At 40.2% G+C, this 9,628-nt stretch overlaps 1 protein-coding gene across 16 annotated transcripts in view; it reads left to right on the forward strand.

The window, feature by feature from the left end:
• Positions 1-4,345: 4,345 nt before the first annotated feature.
• Positions 4,346-9,628, forward strand: part of CCDC141 (coiled-coil domain containing 141) — a 207,869-nt gene continuing 202,586 nt past the window's right edge. For 4 of the 16 annotated variants that reach the window (XM_025216533.1, XM_025216528.1, XM_025216530.1 and 1 more), the window contains exon 1: positions 4,349-4,442. The gene's annotated coding sequence lies outside the window, so the exon portion shown is untranslated. Of the gene's footprint in view, positions 4,443-9,628 lie in introns of all 16 variants that reach the window. The other 12 variants (XM_025216524.1, XM_025216535.1, XM_006034532.3 and 9 more) reach the window with 6 other exon arrangements.

Genomic DNA, 9,628 nt, shown 5'->3' on the forward strand with positions numbered 1-9,628 from the left:
CAGGCATGCATGGATTGTTGCTAATCCCCATGCTTCACTCAGTTGTAGTTTGCAGAGTTCCAGTCAACTAAAGAACCCCAGCTTCAGCCATACTTTTTATTTCTTTTTAATCCTGGATTTTTCCCAAACCTTGGTCAAATGGTCAGCACCTGTTAATATGAGGGTGGATAAGCACTGAATCAGGCTATCTAGGGAAACTCTGGAATCTTCAGCTGTGGAGATTTTTAGGAGCAGGTTAGACAGTCACTGACTGGGATGGTTAGTCATGGACAATCTTGCTCTGAGCAGGGGGCTGGACCAGATGACCTTATGAGGTCCCTTCTAGCCCTGCTTTCCTACGATTCTATAATATTTTGTTTCACTCAAAATACTTTTGTTACTGTGAAAGACAGCCTTGATCACCAAATTGAATCTATGTGCTTATCTATATCTTTTTCATATACAAACTTCAGTATAAAAATGTGATACCTTAACATGCATGTTGTGCAATGAGTGTAGTAGCTTTCAGTGATTTTGGGAACAAGCCACATTCTACAGTGCTGCTGATTAAGTGCAGCCTGCTCTCTTTCTAAACCTTTATACATAGCTCTGCATGTTTCCATTTGCACAATGGATAATTTTGAGCTGGACTTGGCAGGATGCAGGATTGTACATTGTACTCTACACGTTTGACTGCTACTCCACGTATCTGTGGTGATGATGTGAACATGATGCCCCTCAGCCTGCTTTATATCACTCGCTCCTTCACAAGACATAGACTTCCTTTTTTCAGGGCAAATTCATACAAAAGAAACACATTTAACAAGGTCAGCTGTAGGCAGGCTTTTTCTACACGTTCTTCCAAAAAGGTGCATTAAAAGGCAATATTAAACCATATGCTTGATAAGTTTTGTAATGTTTTTATTTCCATCCATTTTAAATAGCCAGTTTGCTAGGTAGTTGCCATTTATAGCCTGCATTTCATGGCATGTTTCCTCTGATCAGCCATTCATGAAGAAGATAGGGTTTTTACTATTAGGAGTGATTCAAGGTATGTGCAGCTGACTGTTATCCATTCTCTCTTCACTGTTAAATTGTGACTTCTTGAGTAGGGAGATTCTGTGTGTCCTAGTCTTCCACTTCATTTTTCATATAAGAGAAATTTCAGCATTTTCATAACTGGCCCCACCCCTCCCAGCTGATAATGTTGTGGAAGATGGTGAAAATGGTTTGGGAGTGAGATGTAAAAGTATTCTACTCTCAGAGCATGGTGGTTGCTGCTGTCTGGGGCAGAGTAGACAAGCAGGGGGAGGGAAAAGGACAGTAAGCGTACATCCATGATTCACAGGGTACTTGTGAGGACAAACTCATTAGTGTTTGGGAGGTAGTCAAGTACCATAGTGGTGGACATAAGATATGTATATTGGTAGATATATATATGTACCCAGGGAGAATAATCCAATGTCCTTTGGAGCTGCAGTAATAGTTATTTTGGAGCATGGAGGTAATGGTTCCCCTTGCTGTATATGATTAAAGAAACTGTAATTGAAATAGCACATTCAATTCTGTATGAAGTCAGAATTAAAGGACACCCAGGAAGAGCAACAAAAATAATTACTGTGCTGGAAGGGTTTAATTTCTGGCAAAAGATGGAAATAAATGAGATTCATAGCATGGCTAAGGGATAATTGTGTTGGTTGGCATAGAGGGCTGGGAAGATAAAACTGACCATTACTATTCTAAGTGTGTAAATAAGAACCCACCAGGGAGGGGAATTGTTTAGCATAATGCAGGAGGGTGTAGCTGAGAGAAATAGGACATAGAAAAGAAAATATTTACTGAGTATCAGGTAAAATGTTTAAATAGCCATTAGTCTGGGAGGCAGTTTTACATCAGATTGATGGAAACTCCAGTGCTTAAGACACTTAAAACTAGATTGACTGTAACTCTAGAAGATCTATTGTAGATTTATTACAGATCCTACTACATTGACAGGAAGATAAATTATTTAATTTAAAATATATGATCCATCTCTGCCTTCTCTGAAGATTTACATATAATAAACGTAGAGAAGCAGAGGGAACAGTAAGAATAGTCAGCAAATTATATCAGTGTGGACAAACTTTGGGGTTCTTAGCTGACAGTAAATGCTGAATCTTGTGACAGTTTCCCATCACTAGTTTATGCCAGACCATACTTTTAACACTAAATTGAATAATATGCAGTTGATATGGTGAAATAAATAGCGTGTTTTAGAACAGTAATTCTGATTTGGTTAAAACATAGAAAAGCTTAAAGAGCCTAAGTAAATCTGTTCACGGATAATTTTATTCTCTTGAAAATTTCTATTATAATTAAGCCTATTTTTATTATTATTCAGTGCAGTAAAGTATTACATAGTATTAGGTAAGATAAAAGAACCAGCATAAAAAAGAGAATGTGAAAAATCAGGTTCCTTCAACAGAATTTGCATTGTTTTACTGGGGAACTTCTTGTGGGTGCTGTAAGAAAAGAAAATGCAATGTGTACATAATGTGTTCTACTAAAGCATTTAGAAATAAGGAGAGACTTTCAAAAACTCTTTAAGAATTAAAATCCCTTTAAGTAGGCACTTTAACACACTCTGATTCCTTTCTTCCTAAAAGCCTTTTTTTATTTTACTTGCATCAACATTTCACCTGAAGGACCTCCAAGGTATTATACAAACAATAGATGCACAAAACCTTTGATCTTTAAAGTCAAGGAGAAGAACAGAAACTACCTAGCACAAAGCAGACTCTCCAGCTTTGGGTGAGCTGGAGAGAAAGTGTAGGCCAAAGATAGTAGATCTAAACCTCCTGTTAAATGCATCAGATCTTTAATGTTGCCACAGAAGAATCAAAATATTGACTTGCAGTGCTTTATTTTTATGCAAGCAAAATCTAATTGTTGGTCAGTGTGTATACAATTATGAATTCTGTTTGACATGTATCTGTCCAACTGCAGGAATCAGAAGAGATGATTCATAGAAGAGGAGGGATCCTGGATGGCCTGAAAGGTTAAAGATAGCTAAACCACAAGGTCCCATTTTTGCAAAGGGGTAAAGAAAATACAGCCTGTGTCCAGGAAATATACCATAGAGGCCAAGCAGAAAGACAGGGCTAAGCCTATTCATATCAAAGAAAGTTTAAAAGTACACAGGCCCAGTGCACAAGGCCCAAAACAGCAGTCTGGGGAGTCCCCAACAGAAGGAGCTGTGCCGTGGCTGTAACACAGGTTTTTATATCTATGGGTAGAAATAGATGTTGTCAAATGAACCAGACCAGCTGTGGCAGGATGTGTCCCACCACAGTTGATCTGCTTCGTAGGGTGAAATGCACATTGGCTCTTGTCCTGAACTTGGCGGGGATCCAATCCTGCAGGACAACTGGTGATATGTTCCCCACTTGCACATTAGAGATTCCCCAGGGCACATCTCTGTAATTGGGGAAGCCAGGGTTTCCTGCTAGCAGAAATACACCACAAGCAATTTCCAGGGCACATCTTTGGAAGCAGGGAGCCCCAGTTTTCCCTGCTTACAGAGAGACACCTCAGAGATTCCCAGGAGCACATCACTCAGCAGGGAACCCCAGCTTTCTCCCCTTACATGCCCTGGGAAATCTCTGAGACAAATCGCCGAAAGCAGGGAAAGCCAGGTAGGTGCTCCTGAAGCTTGAAGTGTCCAATCCTGTGCAGGAATTTCTGGCCTGCACAGGATCAAGCCCCAGGATCATCCTATCTAGCTCAGCTGGAGTGCAGGCTGTTCTGGGCTACCCATGCTCTCACGCCATAAAGTTAACAAAAATGTTTATGTTGGCACAAAGGTGACATTTGTTTCCCCTTTGTATCCCACCTAAACTGCTCCCCAGTAAAATGGCATCCAACCTGGAAATAAATGGATAGAAATTTTAGCATCTTCATTATGGAATGATGCAGCTTAATTTTATTTTAGATACTAAAGTTACAGGTGCCATAACAATCCTTGTGTGTGAAAGTCAGAGGAATATGTTTTAGGATGTGATAGGTCACTGCTATATATTGGAAATTCTCAGAACAGATCTTTATGTTCTTGGAAATAATGTCCTACATCACATTGTGTTAGTAGGTAGTGCATATCTCATTGATGACGTGTAACTTGCAGGTACCAGACGGAGGGGGTTGGACAAAAAAAGCGATGTTATATTGTCATTTCTTCAAATTATGCCATATAACTTGCTTTTGCTGACTGCTCTCAAGTGAGTGAGGTAGGTGAGAACTGGTAAGTGCTTACTCTCTGGGAGCCAAAGATATGGAGGGGGAGGGGAAGAGAGAGAGAGAAATGTATGGAAGAGACACACAAGTACTTTTAACAATATGAACTTGTAAATAGTTGAACAAAATGGAATTAAGCTTTTTTAATGTAATTTTATGTATACAAATCTTTCAGATGTCCTGTGATAAATAAGGTAAGTTGTGTGCAATCTTTTTAAATAGAACTCTGAAGTCTGTTTAATAATTTTAACAATGCTTTAGCTAAGAAATGTAGTTTTAACTTCTCCTTTTGAATTTTACTTCCTGGATAAAGAAGTCCAGGCTATTACACACACAAAGTAATGTACTCTTAAAAGTCTGTGTATGCAGCCTGCTTTTCTAACAGGTTCTAAATTTAGCCTTCTGAAACTCAGATCCATCAAGACAGTTATCTGTTCCTTTAAGCTGGCTTTATAAACTATAAAAATAATATGGCTTCATTATTTTAGTGTGGCTAACATTGTTATACCTATTTAAGCTATTAATCTCTTGCTAGTGGAATGATTTGTAGTGTATTTTTTGATCAGTGCTAACTGATTGGTTTCAAAAGGTTAAACAGAAGTGGACTTACTCTGAAATCACTGTGCAAGGAACTTTATTGATTTAGTAATGTATCTATGAACAGTCCATATTATTTTGATTTACCTTGCTATTGTAGAAAAAGTTATATACAGAGATACATGCACAGCTAATAAAATATTGTCATAAATGGATGCCTAAAAATAAGTAGGCATGCATTGAAAATAATTATATGGAATCAGTCTTTTTGTAAGGCTGCCTACCTTTAAATGTTGAACACATTATTCACTAACATGATTGTAATGTTTTAATTAACTCATGAATGACCTGATATACAGATGGCTCAAGAACAGACCAATGTTACAATCAGTCACTTGGTTCTCTCCCTCCTTCAAGGGTAAACATAGTCTGTGCCAGCTTTATATCTGGGTAACAAAGCATTAACTTCCTCTCTTTGCCTCATTGTCAGGTACGCTGGAATTCAGGACACTAGGAATAACATGCTTATTGCTTTCTTTTATCATGAGCTTTATGACTGCTTCATTTGCATTTGTCATTTCACACCCTTTGATTGGAATGAGATTATACGCTACTCCAACTCCCTCAAGATCCCCATTTTTAGCCAGGGTCTTAACTACAGCAACATTCACCTGTGTCACAACTTCCTTGGTAAGACAGGCTACCTTCCTTGTCCACTGAGCCTCAGTGGATTTAGGTAGGCTTTCTCCCACTGCTGCAGATCATTTGTATGAAATAGCCTCTCCATTTTAAATCTGCTTTGTTACTACAAAATATATGCTGCCTCTAAGCAGGAGAAGCCTTCTCTATCTCTTGAAGACTATATTCCCCCTCCCCCCACCCCCAATGCATCAGAAGTTATAGGTGCCATAATAAAATTTTGAATGCTAGCTACTGTGTGGATCTTCATTCTCCACTTTGTGCCCAGTTCTTCTTGGAAAAGCAAGGACTGGAGCACGTGTGTCAGTGATTCCAAGCATTGAGAAGGCCCTGACTCTGCCCTTTGTCTCTGTTAAGAGGCAAAGCATATTCTGTTCTCCCAGAAACAGCCACTTGTTACAGTCCAGCCAATCTACCCCTCAGCTTTAGTGAGGGGGAAGCATCCTGGGTTCCTGCCTTCCTCTTGCCTCTGGTTGCTGTTGCTACCAGGCTGATTTCTACTGTGTTCAGCTTTAGCGATTCTGGTGAGGGGAGGAAGGGGGAGAACTTTGCCAAAGTAGTCGCCACTCTAATCCAGACATCTTGTCTTCTACCAAAGAGAAGTCTGTGCCAGGGATGAATATCCACATTTGCTGTCTTCTTATTACCTACCTCCTGATGTGCTCTCCCTTGATACCTGGGCTCTGTGTTGTAATTTTGGTGTAATTTCCAGACCATCCTCACAGTGACCCTTCAGTCCCTCTGAGGGTCCTGAGCCCAGCCCCACCTGGGGCCAGTGCCTGCTTGTAACCAAGACGTGGTACTCTGCTGTCTCCTTGCAGTGCCTAATCTGGATATGACACCCCGATAGATTTATATTCCCATCTCTAAAGCTAAATACAGACAATCAAAAATGTCAAGGCTGAATCGACTCAGGTTAATCTAAACTGCAAAGATTAAACAGAGAAACAACTGGAGACACATTCACTTTTGATTCAAGAAATGCAGGGCAGGGCATGGCAGGGCAGCTCTGTACTTGGGGGAAAAGAAGTTTAAACCCCACTCCCTGGTCCCTGGGTTTGCCTGGTGGGAGGGGCTGCTCCTGCCTCCCCCCGCCCCCCAACCCTTCTCTGCTAGAGCAGACAGCACAGCCTAGCCCAGGGCTGTAAATCATGCTGGGATGCTGGGAGATTGTGATTTAACTTGAACCAGGAAGGTGTCTGAGACAGACATTTCATAAACTGGTTTGACCTAAATCAGTTAAATTTGATACTATATACAGCCAGGTTCATTTTAAACCAGTTTCAGGCATTTTGAAACTGGTTTATGTGCACTGAACTTCTATTATGTTACAGGTTTAAACCAGTTTCTTGTAACTTAACCAGTTTATGTGCAACTTCTGTCCCTAGCCTAAGTGTAGAAGATCCAATGGCTCAATTGCTCATGCTCTCTCTCCCTTTTGTCCCTTAAATAAACCATTGACCTTTAGTCAATCTAGCCAACAGTCCCTATGCTTTTGAGTTTGTGGTGCTGCATGCACTTTGCCCAACCCAGTGAGAACAGCCAAACATCTTTCATAGAAGATAGACATGTAGTGTTCAAACATTTCAAAATGTAATGGGGTTTGAAACATTTAAGAAATGGAGGGTTTCAGTAGCAGATAGATATATGGTCCCCTGTCACATATTCTGGCTAGAGTGCTTCAGCATCACTATGGTTGCACACAGTGGGCACACGTTCCAGCTAGGGGGGTACAACAGGAGGTACAAGTGATATAAGAATCTGCCCCCCTCCCTCCCCACCAACCCTGTGAGGGTAGCGTGGAGCAGACTGTCATTGCAATTCTGTAGCATGTGTCTCTTGGAGACTGAGACTTCACTCACCACCTACCACAGAGTATCCCAGTTCCAGAAAGTTTTCCAGTTCTGTCAGCATCCAGGGGTACCTGGATCTCCCTGAATCTGGGGAGTAGGGAGCCCAGAGCACCCAGTGACCATGCTGCCGATTCAAGTACTCTGGGGAGTGGAGGGTGGCAGCAGCAGCCAGGATGTGGGGAGACAAGAGCAGGCAGTAGTAGGTAGGATGTTTAGAGAGTGTGAAGGAGGGGAAATACTGTATTTTCGGATATTGGAACACCAACCTACCTGTGCAAATGTAAGATGGAAGGAAATGGTACAAAATGATAACTGCTTCCTCCAGGTACATTTTTGTCATGCTTGTTCACGTGCTTGTCAGTGGTGAGGCCCATACACTACCTCTTTGACTTGTTTCAAATGTTAGGTTAGTCCACATCCAGCAACTGAAGATGGTTTTGCCTTTTTAATCTCCAAATGGCTTGTGATGGAGTAAGGAATCTTTTGCTATATAAAAAGGAGATGTTGGTAGTGTATTCCCCATGTTTAAGCCTAAGAACTTAATCACATGTTTCTCTAAACACTTTTTACCTGGCCTTGTTTAATTTAATTCCTAAGATTACTCATTTTCTCTTTTATTCAATTTGCCCGCTTTGTCCATTTGAAAATACACTACATTTCACTGTTTCCCTATAGTCAGGAAGTATCACAATTGCCCCTGTTGTTTGTGAGTGGTCTTTCATACAGCAACAGGTAAGGAAAATATTGATAGTCCTTTTGACTCAGGTAGATAGTCTGCATTCAGGTTTTTGGGGGAAAGGGGTGAGGGAGGGGTGGGTCCCATTAGAAAGGGAAATTAATGGAATCTTTGATGGAGTCTTTAATCCTTTTTACTTACAATAAAGGTACGTTCCCCCAAATACTGTAGGAGTCAAATATCAGAAGACAGTTCCTTTTTCACAGTTCCAAAAGTGCTTACAGTTTGTTTTGGAGTTTGTTTTTTCTCAGTTTAGAAAAAAGCTGTTTTGCTCTTCTGTGTCTGATACTACCTTGCTATTTTCTCTCTGTGATTATGAAGTGTTTTACCTGCTTGTGTCTCCCCCATACAGGCATATAGCTGCAACAAATCAGTCCTCCATCTGCATTTATCCTTAGCCCCTCAGAATGACCTTGGGACATAGGGCTTAGCTACCGTTGGGCTTGGCTATAGTTACTCCTTAGGCAGTAGTTTTCTATTTTTTCAGTTATCAGCAATAAAGATTAACTTAGTTCCTTAATTAACCTTGATGGACCACAGCTATTGGTACCCAAGAGCAATGGTGTGTTGTCCTGACCCCAAATATAAGAGAGATTTTTTCCAGAAAAGAAAAGCATCTCTAGTATTTTTCTTAGCTTTACAGGCCTGGTAAATAAAACAATTTCCTACTCTATTCTATAAACTAGACTATATGTCAAATCAGTGGTATTCCCCTCACCAGCCAGCAATTCAATAAATTTTCCAAAAGTCAAGGCAACTCTTGAAGGCTAGCTTCTGCACTTGGACCTGTCAAGTACAGGAGGTACTCAATCCCAGGTTCATGATGTGTTCTAGTAAGCAAAGTTGCTAATTCTGATAGGTACAATATTTCAATATTCTAGTTGATCCAAATTCTGTTATGATCAATTTTTAATTGTAAGGCTTTTTATCAGTCTCTGACCTTTATGTTCTGTTTCTGGTCTTTCAATTCCAATTTTTTTTCCTGCCACACCTATTTCACAAGCATCAATTTTACCTCTGAAGCTTTGTAGATCTTTTCCCCCATACTGTGAGCCTCATAAATCTCTATGTGGAATGTTTGTTTTACTTTGAAGGGTTTCTGTAAGGTATTTCAAGGGGTCTTGAAGGAAAATATTTGATATTTACTGACCTCATTGGCAGTTGCTACTTTGTGCTTTGTTTTGCTTTGGGGCATGGGTATTCTTTTAAAAAAATGTCAGCTATGCCTTCCTGAGCCCAGTTAGCACATAATTACAAGTGCCCAAAATGTTTGTTCAAGTGTTTTGGCACAGGGAGCCAACTTTCAATGTGTCAGCTCAGATTCTGCAGAGTTCTGCCCTCATCTTTCTCCAGTATGAAATATTTCATAATTTTCTTCCACATGTTGGCTTCACTTCTGACTGGTCTGTTAATGCTTGTTGTTAGTCATCATCTTCATAAGCTATTGTTCACCAGTTTATGAGAGAGTCATTATTGCACCTTGTTGCTGGAATGCTATCAATGAATTTTTTAGGTATGTTTTATGATGTGCAGTGGTTTTAGTGAGTATCTATGT

This window comes from Alligator sinensis, unplaced genomic scaffold, assembly GCF_000455745.1.
Source record: "Alligator sinensis unplaced genomic scaffold, ASM45574v1 scaffold871_1, whole genome shotgun sequence".
NCBI lineage: Eukaryota > Metazoa > Chordata > Crocodylia > Alligatoridae > Alligator > Alligator sinensis.